At 40.9% G+C, this 22223-nt stretch overlaps 1 protein-coding gene across 20 annotated transcripts in view; it reads left to right on the top strand.

Annotated features, from left to right (window-relative positions):
- Positions 1–22223, top strand: part of RBFOX1 (RNA binding fox-1 homolog 1) — a 2479215-nt gene that overhangs the window by 2094524 nt on the left and 362468 nt on the right. The gene's annotated exons all lie outside the window — the stretch shown is intronic.

Here is a 22223-nt window from a genome sequence, read left to right as displayed (position 1 = left end):
TGATGGTAGTCCCAGCAGAAAGGTTGTCTTTTCTGTCTTCCCACTTCACTCTCCGCGATGTTCCTGTGGCATATTTACCGTCACAAATAAAATTCCTTTAATTCTTATGAAGAAACAATTAGTCTACCCCATGGCCCCTGCACCTCTTAACAGAGAAGAGAAGAGAAGAGAAGAGAAGAGAAGAGAAGAGAAGAAGAGAAGGAAATTAAGAAAGAATAGAAGAATGGAATGGAATGGAATGGAATGGAATGGAATGGAATGGAATGGAATAGAATAGAATAGAATAGAATAGAATAGAATAGAATAGAATAGAATTATTTATTGGCCAAGTGTGATTGACACACAAGGATTTTGTCTTTGGTGCATACACTCTCAGTGTACATAAAAGAAAAGATACGTTCCATGGATGATTTATTTATTTATTTTATTTATTTATTTAATTTTTATACCGCCCTTCTCCTGAAGGACTCAGGGCAGTGAACAGTCAGAATAACATACATATAATGTGAAATAAAAATAATTTAAAATAATTAAACCAATTTGGCTCATCAATTAAGATCCTCAGCGTAGAATTTAGATAAATTGAAAATTTATGCCAGTCCGGCTTGGTGAAATAGAAAGGTCTTCAAGGCACAACGGAAAGTACGGAGATCTGGGATCATTCGTATCCCTGGGGGTATCCTGTTCCATAGGGCAGGTGCCCCCACAGAGAAGGCTCTCCTCCTGGGAACCACCAGCCAACATTGCTTTACTGACGGTACCCTGAGGAGGCCCACTCTGTGGGAGCGTACTGGTTGGTGGGAGGTTATCGATTGCAGAAGGTGGTCTCGTAGGTACCCAGGTCCTAAGCCATGGAGCACTTTAAAGGTAAAAACCAACACCTTGAAGCGCACTCGGAAGACCACCGGGAGCCAGTGCAGCTCGCGTAGGAGAGGTGTTACATGTGAGCGCCATGTCACTCCCATAATCACCCACGCGGCTGCATTCTGGACCAGTTGGAGCCTCCCGGTGCACTTCAAGGGTAGCCCCATGTAGAGAGCATTACAGTAGTCCAGTCGGGAAGTGACGAGGGCATGAGTGACTGTGCGTAAGGAGTTCCGATCTAGAAAGGGGCACAACTGGCGAATCAGGCAAACCTGATAGAAAGCTCCCCTGGCCACGGCCATCATGTGCTCTTCTAAAGACAGCCGCATGTCCAGGAGGACACCCAAGTTGTGAGCCTTCTCTGTGGGGGCCAATGACTCGCCCCCAATAGTCAACGATGGTATCAGCTGGCTATATCGGGACGCTGGCAGCCACAGACACTAGGTCTTGGAAGGATTGAATCAGAGCCTATTTCTCCCCATCCAGATCCGCACGGCTTCGAGGCACCGGGACAAGACCTTCCTTTATAATAACCGCCACCCCTCCACCTCCACCCTGTGCCCTTGGCTGATGGAATGCACAGAAACCTGGTGGGCACATCTCTACGAGGGGGACCCCCCCCTTCATGGCCCAACCAGGTCTCTGTAATACCCACCAGGTCCGCTTTCCCCCCCTGAATTAGTTCACAAATGATGTTGGGTTTGATTTCTAATAGGCTTTATTTGGCATGCATATGGAAGAGTCTAATGCTATATATATTTTTAATGTTTTTGGAAGAGGAAGAATTTAAATAACACTCCAAAATACCTCCTTTTAAAAAAAAACATCAGGGTGGTGGAGATATAAGTGGAGAGGTAGCATTAAGAAAAGCCGGTTCGGTTATATTTGCAACATTTTGGTTTACAATGTTAGCATGTTAAGCTTCACTCCTGATAAGATTTAATTAGAATTAAAGCTGCCATTTGCATACTTAATGTTACTCCATTGTTTTCCTTTATGACTTATCTTTTATGTTCCAACATTCTTCATAAATGATCTATGTTCTGGATATTTGCTTAAACACTGCTTTGTGGCAAGGCGATTAGAAGATTCAGAGTTGTTTTTCTTCAAACAAGTACAAATGAAAACAGAGTGCGTTGTTCATATTACGAATAAGTGTTAGCTTTATGTTGTTTAAATTAAATGTCCTTATTGGTTAACTTGCTTCTCTGGGTGTGGGTCTACATATATAGTGGTGGAACAAGTAGATCAATTCATATAATGTAAGTGTAAGCGTTTTGAGTAATGCATCCGCCAAAAGCAGAACTCCAAGGCAGTGTTGTGATCTGCCAGCAGCCTGTAGAGCTGGCAGCAGAGTCGGACAGTGAGGAGGCTGGGGAGGAACATGGGCCAGTCCTGGAGTCTGGGGACAGCTCTGACGAGGGGCAGAGAAAGGGCCAACTGGGAGGTACGTGCTGCCTCCGGAGCCTCCAGAGTCAGACCTCAGCGAGGCAGAGGAACAGGGGGAGCCTGTTCCTAGTGTGTGCATGCACAGAGCTGCCAGAAGGCAAGAGCAGCTAAAACAAAAGGGATGACTCGGGAGTAGGGCTGGGAGAAGATTGGCCCCTCCCATAAGACTTAAAAGAGGAGCAAAGGCACGTGGGCCTTTGCAGGAAGCAACATTGTTAATTCTGTGCAGTTTAAAGTCTGAAGCTCTGTTTGATTCTGGACTCTGTGTGGCATTGCCAATTAGGTCTTTGGCAGCGTGACAAGGGAAATAAAAGTGGGTGATTATCCCGAAGGACTTCTCCTGAAGGACTCTTTACAACTATTTGGGACTCATCTGTGAATGAACAGAATTCACAGCTGTTGCAATAAAAGAGGGTTTTGGGACTACTCGTGTGTTTTAATGACTCAGGAAGTCTAGATCAGAACAGGCAGGTAGATTCCTCAAAGAACATGTTTATTGGATACATCATATCTGCACAGCTAGTGAAAACCAACTCTGAAAGTCCCCGTGGTTTTAGCCTAATTAAAAGAGTAAATGTTTCCCACCCCAGATGTCACCGGTCACATTGTCCAATGAAAGTAGCTGGCAGGCTGCTTAGTCACTTCTTCAACTGCCACCTGTTGGGATGACCTTGATTCCCACAAGAAAACTTTTTTGTTTTGACTGTTAACCAGTCTATCTACTTCCCCCCCCCTTCCCCCTTCAGAGTTCGTGGCAACTATGAGGCAGCAAAAGATGGCTTCAGCCAGGTTTGTTTCAGAGTTGAGAGTGAGACTTTGTATTTCTCTGCCCTTAGAATCTTGAGATAGTGTTAACTTCCAGTTAAAATCTATTTTGCTGTATTTGAATTCTCTTGGCAGAATAAGTACTGAGAAATTGGAAGAGGCTATACTAATAAAGTTAAATGAGAGGGAAGCCAATTAAAAGTGTATCTATCACAAAAACCAGCCTTTAACATCACATTATTGTCAGGGTTCCAAGTAATATCCCCAACGAAATAAATCTCTGAGGCTTGAGTTTCCTCAAAGTTCCATTTTATTAGAGAAGTCATATTGGTATATCTGGGAAAACCCGAATCTGAAAGCTTCCAGGTTTTCCTCACCCAAAGAAAAGTTCAAGTCCCTGCCCAGCACCCACATGTCCATCACATGGTCCAATCAAAGCACTGTCCCAACTGGAGATGCCTCCCAGTTCCGGCCCTTCAGCTGCAGGGCAAGATGTCCTTGACTCTCTGAGAAAGGAATGTTATTTTGACTGTATATCACCCATTTTCCATACAATCCCCCCTCCCAGTTTCCCACAGTAGTAAATGTGGCAGGTCTGAAGGCTTAATGCAAAAGATGGCTTCCAGGTCTGACAATTATATGATGAACGATTGAGGGATCTAGGTATGTCTAGTCTAAGGAAGAGAAGGATCAGGGACTATATGATAACAGTCTTCCAGTACTTGAGAGGTTATCACAGAGAAGAGGGGGTCATCTTATTCTACAAAGTACCTGAGGGCAGGACAAGAAGTAATAGAATAGAATAGAATTTTTTATTGGCCAAGTGTGATTGGACACACAAGGACTTTGTCTTTGGTACATATGCTCTCAGTGTACATAAAAAGAAAAGATATGTTCATCAAGAATCATAAGGTACAACACTTAATGATAGTCATAGGGTACAAATAAGCAATCAGGAAACAATATAAATATAAATTGTAATGATACAAGCAAGGAAGTTACAATCATACAGTCATAAGTAGGAGGAGATGGGTGATAGGAACGATGAGAAGATTAATAGTGCAGATTTAGTAAATAGTTTGACAGTGTTGAGGGAATTATTTGTTTAGCAGAGTGATGGCATTCAGGAAAAAAACTGTCCTTGTGTCTAGTTGTTCTGGTGTGCAGTGCTCTATAGCGTCGCTTTGAGGGTAGGAGTTGAAACAGTTTATGTCCAGGATGCGAGGGGTCTGTAGATATTTTCACAGCCCTCTTTTTGACTCCTGCAGTATACAGGTTCTCAATGGAAGGCAGGTTGGTAACAATTGTTTTTTCTGCAGTTCTAATGAGTGGAAGATCATCAAAGAGACAGCTAACCTAAAATTAAGGAATAATTTCCTGACAGCAAGAACAATTAGTTAGTGGAAAGGTTTGGCTATGAAAGTTATGGGTGTTCCATCACTGGGGGTTTTCAAGGAGAGACTGGGACAGCCATAATATAGGACAGTTGTGCGGAAACATCGTGCTCGTCGGGACCGCGCTCCGGAAAAGCTGAACGTCCGGGTTCTAGCATGCATGCATGCCCGACGATCAGCTGGCTGGTGCACATGCATAGGCCGGTTTTCGGCACTGTTGCATGTGCGAAGGGATCGTGCTCCAGAAAAGCCGAACTTACAGGTTCTGGCATGCATGCGCACCCGACAATCTATGGCCGGCACACATGTGCACACCGGTTTTCTGCACTGCCATGTGCGTGAAGGACAGCTGATCATCGCTCGTGCATGCGCACCAGAAACCCAGAAGACAAACAGGCAAGGCCGGGCATGCCGGATGACATGGCTTCGTGTTTCACTTTGGGCACGCATGCCATAGATTCTCCATCATGGATATAGGATAATAATATATCTCTTGCTTCTTAAGCAAGAGATTGGCTGGAACGCCTCCAAAGTCTCTTCCATCCCTCTTTTTTATGCTTATTTATGTTCCATTTTGAAGAATGCCTCTGGATCTCATATTTGGCCTCATATATTTTTTTCTAAAATAAAAATGGTGGGTGTCTCCAATCCACTTTGGGGGGGTAACAGAAATGTGTGCAGCAACTGTATCCATTTCATGATGATTGATCATGGGTGTCATTTTATGAACAGGCAAACTTTGTATGGAGAGCATTGTTTAAAAATAAATAAAAAATCCAAAGCTGGTTTCAAATTCCAAATATGTGCATTGGCTCAAAATATTTTCTCCCCCTCCAAAAAGGGAAAGTATATGAGTTGACCTTGAATCTTGGGCACAATCAGAAGTTCTCTTGGAGAAAGTATGGAAAGGGTATGCCACTGCCATTTTCCAACATGTTCCTTTTCAGTTTAGCCTACAACCCTGGATTCCTCTGTAAGCTAACAGCTCTGACATTACGTAGCTTTTTGAGATCAAGTCAAGATTGGCTAGATGTTTCCACCTAGGGGCTTTCCTTATCTGAGAAGACTACATGTTCCATAGATGTGCATTTCTATTCTCCCCAGTTCTATAGTTGGTGTACTGACCCAGCTCCCCAAACATGACAAACCCTCTGAAGATTCCATTAATAAGGAGTGCGGCAGCCCCAACTAACAAGCCCATCCAGCCGGAAGATGAATAATTGTCTCCCACATCTATTCCTCTCCACCCCCTGCCTTTTATCCCCAGAGTTAGGGTGGGGCTTCGCTAGCAGCAGTGGCTCTTCCTTCCCAAGGAGCAGCCCATAGATTTCCACTGCTCTCCTCTCCTCTGCCTTCTGTGCATCTACACATCAGGCACTGGATCCAGCTCTTCCTCCTCTTCCTCATCAGCCACCTCCAGACCTGGGGCTGTTGACTCTCCATTTGAGGGCTGACGGACGGCCTCTGTCTCTCTTTCTCTACCAGCTCCATTCCCTCTCTCCCCTCGGAGCTCTCAGGTTGCTTGAGGCTGATCCTGACTCCCACGCCGCTTCCTCCTCCTCCTCTTGAGTCGGGCTGCTGGAGTGGCCGACAGGCCACAACAGTTGGAATTGTGTGACGGGGAATGCAAAATTAAGGACTAGAATTCATCTGGGGCCATATTACTCCTCCCAGGTTCTTCCCTCACTCCAAAAGTGAGACCAAGAAACCAGTATGACAGTTTCGGTGTGAATCCACAGACGCCATGTTTACAAAAGCTCAGATTTCCTCAAACATCTCTCCCGTAAGCAGCAGCTTGATAGGTGGGATATCAGCAGGAGGAATGTTTTCATGGCAAAGTGATAACTGCTTTCGCTTACAGATCAAGACAGTATTTTAAGTCGGAGCTGCAGGAGCTTCCACAACACTTAGCAATCCCATTCATATCATGCACGGTGTAGTTGAAAAACCCAAGGATACATTTCATCCCATTGCGTTCTCCTACGAGAGGTCAAGCATATCTGTATCGAAAGTGGTTTTTTTTTTCATTTGAATAGCCTTCTATGACCCGTGATTTAATAAGGGTCTTGTGAATAGGGGCTTTCCCCCCTTCCTCCCCCCCTTTTTTTTAAAATTAAATAAAACTGAAATAAGGATTAGCCTGGGAACCCACTGAGGCATCCTCTCTAATCTCCTTCTCTCTTTGAGGGCCAAATCATCACAGGTTTCCTGACGTTAAAATGACATTAGAGTTGACAGACATAAGGACTTACATTTTGTCAAATCCTGTGCTGTGTCTCTAAATTGCAGGGAGGGAGGGAGTCGGGGGCGGGGGGCAATCCAGAGGCTTCCATCTTTTTCAATTGCAATAGAAGACGGCTCCTTGCGACAGACAAACCCCCCCACACGAAAGGTGTAAGGGAAAAGTGAATAAAGATGAGCTCAGGCTCACAAACTGCTTTCGCTCCAGGGTTGGTTTTAATGAGCTATTCCCTAATGACTTGTCCCTGCAACTAGCTTTAGGCCTAAACAGATGAGGCAGGGGTCCTGCTAAATTTTTGATGGGGTTTGCTTGGGTTTTTATGAGCGAGCGAGTACAGGGTTATGCCATGAATCTTTTACGAGCGCTCGACTGTTGTTCGACTTGTCAACAAGGTTTTGTAAGACCTGATTTCTACTCGGAAGAGGCTGCCACGTCGTTGTAAGTGGGACTGACAAAAGGTAGCCATGAGAAGAAGAAGGAGACTTCCACCGTGGAGGGATTTTATTCTTTTAGGAACAGGGAGACAAAGGCATCCTTGGACGACTTTTGTGTAATGATTACACAAAATCAACCTAGAGATGCAATCAATGCTATCAATGGATGGGTTTCCCCCCCCCCTCAAAATAACATGCACACGAATGCAAATACATATTTTTTTTCTCCCCCAGAACTATTACACGGGTGTTCTCCCAGGTGGAGTTAAAATAATAGAATTAACAATTTTAGAGAACATTTTTTTTAAAAAAAAATATTCCTGATCCTATGAAAAAGATATGGTAAATTCGTGTTTGGGATAGCAAGTTAACATGTTTTTTTTTTTAATAAAATGTTTTTTATTATTTTTTTTAAGACAAACAAACATATAATACATCAGTCCTTCTGTGTCATCTCGGTGTTTCTTCGGTGACTTCTTCTTCTTTTTGTTACTCCTCCTCTTGTTATTTCTTCCTTAATAAATCCCATTTCTCTATTTCAATATTTTCCCCAAAATACATATTTTATTTATTTATTTGTTTAAATTTCTATACCGCCCTTCTCCAATATAGGACTCAGGGCGGTGAATATACAGTATACAGTATACATATACAGTATTCAATGTAACTTTCTCCTGTTTGCTTATCAAATTCTTTATCTATATCTCTTTTCTATCCAATCATAAAATTTCCCCCATATCTTAAAATATTCCGTATCCTCTTTCTCTTTAATCATTAAAGTTAATCTATTCATCTCTGTGCAGTCCAAATTTTTTCTAATTACTTCCCCTTCTAAAGGGATTTTCTCTGCTTTCCATCTTTGTGCAAATACTATTCTTGCTGCAGTTAGTATATGTATAATCAAATATACATTTTCTTTAATATTTTTTTCTGGTAGGATACCCAGTAGGAACAACTCAGGTTTTAAATCAATATGTTGTTGAGTCATTTCTTCTATCCATAATTCTGCTCCAATAATCTTTAGCCTTTTGGACAAGTCCACCACATATGATAATAAGATCCTGGTATTTGGTGGCATTTCCAACATTTAGCTGATTTGTCTTTAAACATTTTTGCCAATTTGTCAGGAGGCATATGCTATCTGTAAAACATTTTATATTGATTCTCTTTATATGCAGTCGACATTGTTAGTTTATAGTTCCTTTCCCATAACTGTTGCCATCTATCAGGCTCAATTGAGTATCCACAATTTTTTGCCCATGCAATCATTGTTTCTTTTATTTGCTGTTCTTCTAATTCAATACTAAGCAAAAAGTTACATGTTTTTTTTTAATTATTTTGTCCTCTGATAAGTATCCTATCCAGATCTGTCATTTCTAAATAGAAACCATATGAATTAACATGTTGTGTAGGTTGAAGAAATATATAGGTATTCCTTGGTGTACGACCACAATTGAGCCCAAAATTTCTGTTGCTAAGTGTGACATTTGTTCAATGAATTCCCCCTCCCCCATTTTATGACTTTTCTTGCCACATTTGTTAAGTGAATAACTGCAATTATGCACTATGCTACTCTTGTTTCAGGACACACTTTTCTGATCGGGGTGGGTGGGGGGCTGTCAGGTCTGGAAGCCATTTTTTTCCATTGGATTTTCAGGCCTACCACATTTACCATTGTGGGAAACTGGGAGGGGGGATTGTATGGAGCCAGGGTGATATGTAGTCAAAATAACATTCTTTTCTCAGAGAGTCAAGGTCATCTTGCCCTGCACCTGGACGGCTGGAACTGGTAGGCATCTCCAGTTGGGATGGTGCTTGGATTGGACCATGTGATGGGCATGTGGGTGTTGGGCAGGGATTTGGACTTTCCTTTGGGTGGAGAAACCCACCCAATTAGTAACACAGTTGTTAAGTGAATCCGGCTTTCCCATTGACTTTGTTCATCAGAAAGTCACAAAAGGTGATCATGTGACCTTGGGACCCAACAATGGTTATAAACATGAACCACTTCACAAATGTCCAAATTTTGTTCACGTGACCATGGGGATGCTGCAACAGTCATAAGTATGAAAAGCGATCAAAAGTCACTGTTTTTTCAGTGTTGTTGTAACTTTGAATGGCCACTAAATGAACTGTTATGAGTCAAGGACAATCTGTATATCAGATATACACAGTGTTGTGGTCCCCCAGCAGCCTGGGGAGCTGGCAGCGGAGTCGGACAGCGATGAGGCTGAGGAAGAACATGGCCCAGTCCTGGAGGCTGGGGAAGGCCTGAATGAGGGCTCTGCATCAGAGGCAGAGATGGGGCCAGGGTCATTGGGAGTGATGTGCAGACTCCGGAGCCTCCACAGACTGATAGGAGTGAGGCAGAGGAACAAGAGGAGCCTGTTCCTAATGCACGCATGAGAAGAGCTGCCAGAAGGCAGGAGCAGCTTAAGCAAAAAGGACAACCCGTATGGGAGGGGCCAAGAGATGATTGGCCCCTCCCATACGGCTTAAAACAGACCAGCAACGGCGTTTGGGCTTTGCTGGAAAACAAGGTTGGTAGCTTCATCTTCTCCTTCATCTACGTCTTGTATTTATTTTTGTATCTGTGACTTCTGAACATTTGCCAAGAAAAGCCTTTGGCAGTTTGCCTAATTGGACCAAGGTTTGCAATAGGACTGAGGAATTTGTGTTGGGAGGAATTTGCTTTAATTTAGTTGAACAACACTGGGAATGAAGTAATTCTCAGCTGTTCGAATAAATCAGTTTTTTTTCACTGACTGATTTTCCTACTACTTACTTGGGCCTGGGTCAGAACACAGTGTTGCTAATCAGATTAGTGTGATAATTATTAAGCTTCAAATATAGGCAGCTTCCAGTTTGTTGTACTGCGGTTCCTAGCCTCAGAAATTCCCTATAAACATTTATCATTTATTTGATATGTACATTAGAGTTAGATGGGTCGAAAACCACTGGATTCCTAGTTTAACAGATTAACAGAGTGGTCATCTGGTCCAACTCCCCCCACCACCAAAAACAGGAGACCCTATATCATTTCTGATAGATGAGACAGTCCAGTCTCTTCTTGAAAGCTTCCAGTGATGAAGCTCCCACAACTTCTGAAGGCAACTTCTGTTCCATGGGTTGTTTGTTCTCACTGTCAGAAAATTCCTCCTTATTTTCAGGTTGAATCTCTCCTTGATCCGTTTCCATCCATTGTTCCTTGTCTGGTCTTCAGATGCTTTGGAAAATAGCTTGACCCCCTCCTCTCTGTGGCAGCCCCTCAAATATTAGAAGACTGCTCTCATGTCTCCTCTGGTCCTTCTCTTCAGTAGACTAGCCATGCCCAGTTCCTGCAACCATTCATCGTATTTTTTCTTTTTAAGATTTTTTTTTAAACTCTTGCCAGTGGGCCAGAGTCTTTACAGAGAGCTAATCACAGTATGGTTTATTGCAATGTTTCTCAACCTTGGTAGGTTTAAGATGCATGGATTTCAACTCCCAGTATTCTTCACCCTGGCTGGGGAATTCTGGGAATTGAAATCCACCCATCTTAAAGTTGCCAAGGTTGAGAGACAGTAGTTGCCAGCATGGTGCAAATCCAGTCCATGTGAATATTCGAGAAACTTCTGTAAAAGAAGGCCCATTAGGGAAAATTGCATACAAGAGGCTTACTCTGGAGGACGGTACCCTTGGAAGCAGTGGTGAAATCCAACATTTTTTACTACTGGTTCTGTGGGCATGGCTTGGTGGGTGTGGTGTGGCTTGGTGGACATGGCTTGGTGGGCGGAGAAGCAGCAGGATACTGCAAAATCTCCATTCCCACCCCACTCTGGGGCCAGGCAGAGATAGTATTTGCCAGTTCTCCAAACTGTTCAAAATTTCTGCTACTGGTTCTCCAGAACCTGTCAGAACCTGATGGATTTCACCCCTGCTTGGAAGATCTATGTGAAATTACTGTAGTGTCTCTTGGATGAAATAAGAAGAAATAAAATCTGCAGGCTTAGAGTGACAGAAAACTGAAACGGAGTTTTTTGCACACTCCTATCCTTAAATCCCAGAAATATAATGATTGAATGAAGTGCCTTCTTCCAATCCTAGCATCAGAAACAGATGAGAAAATACTTCAGTTCTTTTAACGCGAGCAGGTCAGGGCAGGATTTTGGGGTGACCATATTTGTGTGACTGGAGATGGTTACATGGTTCCAAATGATGGGAATGCCACTGGTAGGAACCAGTGCCACTGGCCTATGCCACTCTCATAATAGGGCATAGTTCATATTAGGGTTACAGGAATGAGTCTACTCTAATGAAAAGAAGAACTGGGGAGAGGGGACATGATAGCACTGTTCCAATATATAGATCAAGAAGATTAAAACACACACACACACAAAGATCACAGAATGATCAAGACTAACTCACAATTATTCAGCATTCTAGCTCTTACAGATGGGCTGATCCAATCACTTGTCCAATGTCAAACTCTTCGAGGCCAACAAGAAAGTCATGGGGAACAAATCAAGATCACGTGAAATTCTAACACTACTTTACAAAGCCTTAGTAAGAACACACTTGGAATATTGCATCCAGTTTTGGTCACCACAATATAAAAACAAAACAAAACATGTTCCGACTCTGGAAAGAGTGCAGAGAAGAGCAACAAGAATGATTAAGGGACTAAAGAAGGGGTGAAATCCAGCAGGTTCTGATAGGTTCTAGAGAACCAGTAGCGGAAATTTTGAGTAGTTCAGAGAACTGGCAAATACCACCTCTGGCTGGTCCCAGCGTGGGGTGGGAATGGGGATTTTGCAGTATCCTTCCCCTGCCACACCAAGCCATGCCCACAGAACTGGTAGGGAAGAATTTTGAATTTCAAAATTCAAAGGATTTTGGAAACTGGACTAAAGGATAAAACATACGAAGAATGGTTGCAGGAATTGGGTATGGCTAGTCTAGTGAAAAGGAGGACTAGGAGGGACATGATAGCAGTCTTCCAGTATTTGAGGGACTCTTACAAAGATGAGGGGGTCAAACTATTTTCCAAGGAGCCAAAAGGCAAGACAAGAAACAATGGTTGGAAACTAACCAAGGAGAGAATCAATCTAGGATTAAGGAGAAATTTTCTAACAGTGAGAACAATCAACCAGTGGAACAGAAGTTGCCTCCAGAAGTTGTGGGAGCTCCATCAGTGAAGACTTTCAAAAAGAGACCAGACAACTACTTGTTTGTAATGATATAGGGTCTCTTGCTTCAGCAGGGGGTTGGACTAGATGTCCTCCAAGGTCCCTTCCAACTCTATTATTCTATGTTCTATGTATAGCTTGCCAATTGCACAGTTTGATAAAAGCTGTGCTTTTTATTCTCCTCTCCGAAAAAACTTCGAAGTTGGAGCCCGTAGCCGTTCAGGTTGCTCTTAAATTAATATGGAGGGGGTCTATTCACTGCATCCCACAAATTCAATCTCTCTGCTGGGATTAACACTGAAAGGGGTCTGGCTCAGGCAAAAATCCCACTCCCCCTTTTTATACACGTCATTGTTCCTCTTAATTACATAGATTGTCTTTCCGGTTTATAAATTCCCCCCAAGTTTGCGGTCTAAGAAAAAAATAAAATGCACATTCAGCGGTCTGGAATGCATTTTCGGGAAACTGCCCGTGTGCACATTTAACAAATTTAATAAGCCTTCGCTGCTTCAGTTGCTTCCTATAGGTTTTTGCATCCTGTCCTGACATCCGCCCACTGGACTGGAAATCTGGTGTTGAACAGAGGGAAGCAAAATCAATGGCTTCTCTGCCTCCCACCCCCCACCCCAGGGTGGCCAGGTCCCTCTCATTCACAAGAACAGACATTTGTCTAACATGGGTGTCCGTGCATTCGTATATCACACCTTCTTCACCGGTTGAAGCAATTGTGGAATAGGCAAGAGGAAAAAGAAAAAAAAAACCAGGGTGCCAATAACTGCCAGTCATTTTCCTTTTTTTGCTTTTTAATCCCATTTCATACCCCAACAAAATTTCTAATTCCCTGTTTTTGTTTTTTTTTAAAGCGGTCACAGCCATGCTCCTTCCATCCTTATCTCACACGTGCTTTTCATCAAAAGCGTTAAATTAATTAAGTGCCCAAGGAGGATTTCCCTCCCCCCGCCATCCCCATCAAAAAAAAAGGAACAGCCTATGTATATGCACTGGTTAGTTTTTGGAAGGCGACGTAATAAAGTCTTGCTTTTGTTCAAAGCAACATCATTTGCTTTGAATCATTTTCCTTTTCATCCCTGGGAAGTTTAACATTAATTAACATCCCCCCCACCCCCGCTTAAAGAGGTAGGATGATGTTATGTATTATTTAAAGTGCCAGCTGGTTTGAACGATTGTCAAATCAGATCTGATAGGAAACGAGATGGGCGAGCTGTTTTTCTTTTTTTTTTCCTTTTTTCTTTTTTTAAAATTTGATTTATATGCCGCCCTTCTCCAGAGACTCAGGGCGGCTTACAATGCGTTAAGCAATAGCCTTCATACTTTTGTATATTTTTATACAAAGTCAGCTTATTGCCCCCACACTCTGGGTCCTCATTTTACCTACCTTAGAAAGGATGGAAGGCTGAGTCAACCTTGAGCCTGGTGAGATTTGAACTTGCAGTAATTGCAGTAAACATCAATTGCAGTTGATGTTAATAACTGTTAATAACAGTGCTTTAGTCTGCAGTGCCACCAGGCTCTTTAATACAGAGTCCGGTTAGTTTCAACATTTCGGAGTAATTGTGACTTCTTAACCAGAAAGAAGGGACACAGTGGCTCAGTGGCTAAGATTCTGAGCTTGTCGATTGAAAGGTTGGCAGTTCAGTGGTTTGAATCCCTAGTGCCGCATAACGGGGTGAGCTCCCGTTACTTCTCCCAGCTTCTGCCGACCTAGCAGTTTGAAATCACGTCAAAAATGCAAGTAGAAAAATAGGGACCACCTTTGGTGGGAAGATAACAGTGTTCCGTGCGCCTTTGGTGTTGAGTCATGCTGGCCACATGACCACGGAGATGGTCATGAGACCACGGACAGCGCTGGCTCTTCGGCTAGAGTCGGGAATGACTAGCACATTACCTTTAACCACAAAGAATCTGTGTGCTTGAGAATTCTGGTAAAAGATGCAAAAGGAGTAAAAGAAAAACAATTAAACATATTGGCAGGGTTTATCTACCATGCTAAGCCGTGGTTTACGGAATTGTTAACCGTTATTAAATAAGCCATGGTGGTCTGGATCACACACAATCCTAAACATCACAATTGCACTTTTAAAAGCCCAAATGGTTCATGGGTTCATGGTTTGTGGGAAAATTAAATTCAACAAATCAGATTAATATGGCTGAATGAAAAATAAGTCAATATATTTAATGTGGCAGGCTTCATTTATGGAACCAAGGGCCACATTGTGGGATGATGAAGAAGGGCATTGCTTGATAAAGTCATGGTGTAATTGGACATTTTGTGATCCAGAGAGATTTAGAGCAGCAATTTGGTTCGGAGAATACTCAAGAAGACTTTCAGAAAGCTGAGAACATATTAAGAATCAGACCGCAGAAAACCAGGAACATCTCAAGTCAACTCTTCCATTCCTATGGTGTTGAAATGCAAGTCAATCTGGAACCTATAAATAGGTTATTTTTTAACAGAATATTCCCAGCCTCCAGAAATAAGAGTAATACTCTCTTGGATATAGGTGGTGGTACATCAAAAATGAAGCTATACTGAGTAAAGTCACTGACAATTGTAATCCCCCCATAGATTTGTCTAAGCTTTTTTCCAAGTTGCCTACATCAGTGCCTTTCACTGTTTCTTGTGGTTGTCCTTTCCACCAATAAGCAGTAAGGTGAATGAAGAACTATTTCCTTTGATCTCTCTTCAGTCTTTTTCTGCTGAGCTTCTTGAGATAACTCTTGGCTTTATGAGATGTTAATCATTTTTTGTCTACACTGTCTACATGCCTATAAACATGTTTGAGGTTTCTCCTGTTGGTTGCCTTTTAGGTGAAAGATCAAGGTTCATTCTTGACAGCTAACTTTACTAAAAGTCTATAACGTTTACTAACCCTGATCTTTGGTTATTTTCACACATCATACTAAGCAATTGAAGGTTTCATTTGATGAATGGATGGATAAACCTCCATGGATAAACTTCCAGCCATGGAAGTTTAGAATATGGTGTTTTATGGTTAGCTTATTGTTTATAATCAAATACCTTGGTCAAGTTATACATTGCATTTCTAGAGCTGTAGTTTATTCGACCTTCTTCCACGATGAATTCTCACTTCATGGATGCAGTTAAATCTTCTAAACAACCCAGCAGATTTTAAATTGCACAAATATCAATTTATAGCTTACTTCTAATCAGAATATTAATTATAGTGCAAAAAATCATGCCATTTTCATTCAGGAATTTGCATATATTGACATTTTTAGGCCTGACTAGTCCTTTTCTGTTTTATTCACATGGAATGGGAATGGGAATAGCATAGCATAGCATAGCATGTTAAGCATAGTACAGAATCCAGCGTGCGGGGTGCTTAGATCTGGCCCACAGGGCATCCCTGGAAACAGTGAAGGACTGGCCCACGGTGCCTCTGCCAGCAAAAACGGAGCTCACAGCCCTCCCAAGCTCCGTTTTTGCTGGCAGAGGATTGCAGGAGGCAATCACAGCCAAAAATGGAGCTCGGGAGCCCATTTTCGCTGGCAGGGTACTCCGGCCACCACATGTGCCTCCCCAACATGACTGACATCAAGCTAGTGATGCCAACTGGCCTTCCAAGGTCAAACACAATGCTGATGTGGCCCTCAATGAAATCGAGTTTGACACCCCTGGTATAGATAGATAAATAAATAAGATTACACTGTATTGCACTCATTCTGCCCTTGAGAGAGTAAGCAAGGATAACTCAAGGTGGATACCCTTGCTCGTTCTTCTGGAGAAATGACCTTCTACCAGCAGTGATAGTGATGGGTGGTCTGTAAGGGCAAACAAAAGGTATTTCTTTAGGAAGCAGTGGGTAGAAAATGTTCAGCCATCGCTGCATAGAGAAAGCCCTTTTCTCCTTGTAGGACCAAACCAAGTCCTACTGGGTATGGCTGAATGTTAGGCCAGAGGTAGGACAGCTGGATGTTCTGTGGTCCATCTGAATGGATGCCTGTCTGGGTTTCCAGACCATTCTCAGCCTATAATAAGTTGCCAATATTGCAACTGGAATCTTCACTGCTGGGAATACTATAGAGACACAGACTTCAACGGATAGTTAGAATAGCAGAAAAAACAATGGCTACCAACCTGCCTTCCATTGAGGACCTGTATACTGCAGGAGTCAAAAAGAGGGCTGTGAAAATATTTACAGACCCCTTGCATCCTGGACATAAATTGTTTCAACTTCTACCCTCAAAACGAAGCTATAGAGCACTGCACACCAGAACAACTAAACACAAGGACAGTTTTTCCCCGAACGCCATCACTCTGCTAAACAAATAATTCCCTCAACACTGTCAAATTAACTACTAAGACTGTATTACAATTCTTCTTCTCATACTTACTAGTACCTAACTCTTCCCACTTATGGCTATATCCATGTTGCTTGTATCTTTACAACTTATACTGTTTTTATTGTTTCCTAGTATGATTTGATTGCTTATTAGTATCCTATGACTATCACTAAGTGTTGTATCGTATGCTTCTTGATGAATATATATTTTTTTCTTTATGTACACTGAGAGCATATGCACCAAAGACAAATTCCTTGTGTGTCCAATCAGACTTGGCCAATAAAGAATTCTGTTCTATTCTATTCTATTCTATTCTATTCTATTCTATTCTATTCTATTCTATTCTATTCTATTCTATTCTATTCTATTCTATTCTATTCCTTATTCTGTTCTGTTCTGTTATATTCTATCATTGTGTCCTAGAAAGATATTTAAACAGTGGTATCCTAAAACTTGCCTTGCATTTTTTTCCCTCTCATTTGAGAGGGGTTTTTTTTTAACCTTCCTCTTAGAATGCTTGGAAAATTACTTCAGATTTCTCTTGGTAGTATTTTTGAACTGATTTACAGCAGGCTTATTTTGTGATGAGCTAAAATGACACACGGGGAATGCTTGTTTTTCAATATATAATTATCTCTCCAGCAGGATGGAGACTCTCAGGCTCCCAGGCATCCATAGAATTGTACACAACTCTCTTTCTCTGGTGTTTGTTTGTTTGTTTGTTTGTTTGTTTCAAACTGGAAAGGAGGCAAACTAGCCAGAGAGGCTGCTGAGTAGCACATAGGTAATTGTAGAATGGAAGGAGAACATTTTAAGCACTTTAGCCTAGAGCAGTGATGGTGAACCTTTTAGGCACAGAATGCCCAAACCTGAAGGCGTGTGTGCACATGCGCACCAGAGCGCCGGAAACCCAACGACCAGGTGGCCAGTGCACATACGTGTGTCAGAAACCCAACGACCAGCTGGCTGAGCTGGAGCGACATCGTACATGCCCACAGAGAGGGCTCTGCATGCCACCTCTGGCACATGTGCCATAGGTTCACCATCACGGTCCTAGAGGAATGAAAGCCAGGGGTCAACCATAATTCACCTTTACAAAATAATAATAAGAATAAGAAATATTCAGAAGCAAATTCCCTTTCTTCAACTGGAATTCAGCGTGGGAGTCTTTTTCTTTCTGTATAATTTCAGAATTCAAGATTCCTTCCTTCCTTCCTTCCTTTTTCCTTTCTTTCTTTCTTTTTATTTTCCTCCCTCCCTCCCTCCCTTTCCTTTTTCCTTCCTTCCTTCCTTCCTTCCTTCTCTTTATTTTCCTCCCTCCTGCCATCTCCTTTTCTTTCTTTCTTTCTTTCTTCCTCCCTCCCTCCTTTCCTCCATCTCTTCTCTTCTTTCACTTTCTCTCTCTTTCTTTTTTTATTTTCCTCCCTCCCTCCCTTTCTTTTTTCCTTCCTTCCTTCCTCCCTTCCTTCCTTCCTTCTCTTTATTTTCCTCCCTCCTGCCATCTCCCTTTCTTTCTTTCTTTCTTTCTTTCTTTCTTTCTTTCTTTCTTTCTTTCTTTTTTCCTCCCTCCCTCCCTCCATCTCTTCTCTTCTCTTCTTTCTTTTTTCTCTTTCACTCTCTTTCTTTTTCTTTATTTTCCTCCCTCCCTCCCTTTCTTTACAAAATAATAATAATAAATACTCAGAAGCAAATTCCCTTTCTTCAACTGGAATTCAGTGTGGGAGTCTTTTCTTTCTGTATAATTTCAGAATTCAAGATTTCTTCCTTCCTTTCTTTCTTTCTTCTTTCCTTCCTTCCTTCCTTCCTTCCTTCTCTTTATTTTCCTCCCTCCCTCCCTCCCCCCTTTCTCTCTCTCTCTCTCTCTCTTTCTTTCTTTCTTTCTTTCTTTCTTTCTTTCTTTCTTTCTTTCTTTCTCCCCCCCTTCTCTGTCTCTATCTCTTTTTGTGCTTTTGTGGGTGGGTGGGTGTAGCTCTTGATAATTTTGCCCCCTATGCATTTCTCTACTTGTTACCACTAGCTAAATTGATGTCCATCAGTACTTCTGAAAACAGTAAATTTCACAGCTTGACAATTTCATTCTTCCCCCAGTGCCAGACTAAAATGTTATATTCATTTGGAATTTTGATGGCAAATAACATTTTAACCTATTTTGATCGCACTTATTACTCGTGCATTGGGCTTCCATTGCATTTTAAGCAGCCCAGGAAATGAATCTTTGTGGGGAAGTAAGACAATGCTTATAAACAGAGAAGCAAAGAGAGCATTCTTAAATTTAAAAATCAGAATTTTCTTCAGTTTTGAAGGCTTCTGTTTTCTTTTTGTTTTCAAGTTTAATACAGCCAACAGCCAAATATCAAAATTATATCCAGTGATTTCGGTTTGCAAGGATAGACAGAACATGTTGCAATATTTTTAGGATCAGACTCAATAATAATATTTAGAGTTAGAGATTCAAATATAGTTCTCTTTAATTATAGTAGGCATTCTATATTCACTGAATATTCACAGATAGAAGCAAGGAAAATGGCGAAGGTGGCTCCTTATATATACAAAGGGTGGAGCCAAGAGTAGGAGTGGTGAATTATGAATACATTAAGAAACAAAGAATAAGTTAACCCCTGATATCCCATATATACATTATTTACACATTAGGGAATAAGGCATTTACATCTGACAAATCCCCCTCTAAATGCCGGTTCGCTATACAACACCAATTACATTCAGATTCAGGACAATATAATACATACAATTTGGAAGTTAAGTATTTGTGCTGTTTAGAAGGTAAAGGCTTCGTCAATATGTCAGCCAATTGTTCAGAGGTATCGCAATGTACTGCTTTGATAAATCCATCTTGGGACAATTGTCTCACATGCTTAAATTTTATATCTATATGCCTGGATCTTTGTCCAATGGCATCGGATCTAGATATTTCAATGGCCGCTTTATTGTCTTCATGCATAACAAAAGGCAAAGCAGGTTTTTTCCAAACATCTGAAATTAAGTCATTAAACCATACAAGGTTATTTGCAGCTTTGGATAAACAAACATACTCCGCTTCTGTGGTTGAAGTGGCTACCAATTCTTGTTTACCAGTGTACCAGTAAACTGGACAGTCATTTAACAGAAAAATATAACCAGAAGTACTTTTTCTGCATGATGTATCTCCAGCCCAATCCGCATCTGCGTAACATGTAAGTCTTGGTTCTTTGTTATCACTAGGCTCTAATACTAGACAAAAGTCCAATGTACTTTTCAGATATCTTAAAATTCTTTTGACAGCTTCCCAGTGATACATTGTTGGTTTACTAACGTGCCTTGATAATAAATTGAGTGGTAATGCAATATCTGGTCTGGTCCAATTAGATATATAAAGAAGTGAACCTATTACTGATCTATAGAATGTATTATCCTTGAATTCAGGGGAAGATTCATCAGTATTTCTAAGGAAATCAGTTTGCATAGGAGTGTCACAGGGTTTGGCATTGTTTAAATTGCATTTGTTTAGAAGTTCAATAATCTTATCTTTCTGAGTAAGTTTGAAACCCTTTCTAGTTTTGTTAATTTGTACACCAAGGTATTTGTTTATTTTACCTAGAGATTTCAACGAGAAATGTTCACTTAACTTGTTTACAAAGATTTCTCTTCTCTCTCTGTGTTTTCCTATATATAAAATATCATCTACGTAAATCAATACAAACTCAACGTGATCATCACTCTTTTTGACAAAGAAACAGTTATCAGCAGTGGTAGCGTTGAAATCCATGGTTTTAAGTACTTTTACCAAGCAATCGTACCATCTTTTGCCAGATTGCTTTAATCCGTATAAGCTCTTGTTCAATAGCCAAATTTCATTTTTATTAGTGTATTGACTGTGAGGTGCTCTTACGTATATCTCCTTATCTAGTTTTGCGTGTAGGTACGCAGTCTGTATGTCATATTGGAATACATCAAGATTGAGTGTGGATGCTACTACTAGAGCTGTTTTAACACTCTCTGTTCTTACTGTGGGGGAGTATGTGTCAGTATAGTCCTCCGGATATTTTTGTGCATAACCTTGTGCAACCAATCTAGCTTTGTATAAGGTATTGCCTCCTTCTAGATTCTTAATTTTATAAATCCACCTGGTACCAATAATTGTTTTATCTTTGGGTGCAATCGCAGGTGTGAATACATTTAATCCTTGTAAGCTCTCCATCTCTTTTTTCATAGCTAGTTCCCATTTTTCTTTTTCTTCACGAGGTAGTTTTAATACTTCCTCATATGTATTAGGTGTTATTTGTTCACCATCCATATGCATTATGTAATCTTTGTATTTATTTGGTATTTGATTTCTGTTGTTCCTAATAGTTCTTTCTGGTTTGCTATGGTAGTCATGCAAATATCTTGCTTCCTTTTTTGTTAATGTGTCTGTCTTTATTTTGTGTTTACTATTTGTCCATGTTTTGGTTTTGTTTTTGCTTCTGTTAATATTTTGATTTTCTATCGTCCCTTCCTCACGAGATTTGGTATCCTTGCATTTATTCGGAAATATTTCATTAAGATGTAATTTAGACCAGTTGGCCTGTTCATGGAACACAGCTGTTCTGGAAACTATAAATTTATTATTATTATCAATGAATCTGTACCCTTTGGTGCCAGTTTCATATCCCATAAATCTTAATCTTCTGGATACGTTTTCTCCCTTTCTCCTCAATTGTTTGGGTATGTGTACGTCTGCAGTGACCCCAAATATGTGCATGTGTGCTAATTTTGGTTTCCTATTATACATCACCTCATATGGTGTCTTATTCACAATACTGGACCAGGTTCTATTTTGAGTGTAATTTGAATAATGTAGGGCTTCTGACCAAAATTGTTTGCCTAAACCAGCATCCTCTAATGTGCATCTAATCATGGTTTGTAATGTGGAATTCTTTCTCTCTGCAATCCCGTTTTGGAACGCAGAAAATGGATTAGATGTGTAATGTAACATTCCTCTATCCTTTAACCATTGGGAGAATTCCTTAGACATGAATTCACATCCCCTATCTGTCATAATTTGTTTTATTCTGATATTATGTTGTGTTTCTATGCGTTTATAAAATTCCTTAAATTTTTGAAAGGTTTCATCCTTGTGTTTTAATGTGTAAACAAAACCATAGCGACTATAATCGTCTACTATTGTTAGGAAGTAACGTTTTCTATAAGTGATTGATGGAGTTAATGGACCAACTAAGTCCATGTGTACTAAGTCAAAAATTTTGTTAGTTGATCTGGTGGATTTTTTTGGCCTGGGACTAGTTTTTAATTTAGTAGATTTACATACTGAGCATTCCAAATAATTTTCACAATTTTTTATTTTGACACCTTCTGCGTGTTCAATCATTTTTTGTACTACAGGAAAACTTGCATGTCCTAACTTCCTATGTAAGATATGAGCACACTCGTCATGTATTGGTTTACCTATTTTTGGTTTCTTCTCATTGTGTGTATCTGTGTGATCATGAGATATTTTACATTCATCATTGTCACTGTTACTAATATTTTCATCATCTGCCTCAATGCAATCTTCCATATTTGAATCAATGTTATGTAACCATCT

This window comes from Pantherophis guttatus, chromosome 14 (genome assembly GCF_059756535.1).
Source record: "Pantherophis guttatus breed Tessera chromosome 14, ASM5975653v1, whole genome shotgun sequence".
Taxonomy (NCBI): domain Eukaryota; kingdom Metazoa; phylum Chordata; class Lepidosauria; order Squamata; family Colubridae; genus Pantherophis; species Pantherophis guttatus.
This window is presented reverse-complemented; position numbering and strand designations above follow the sequence as displayed.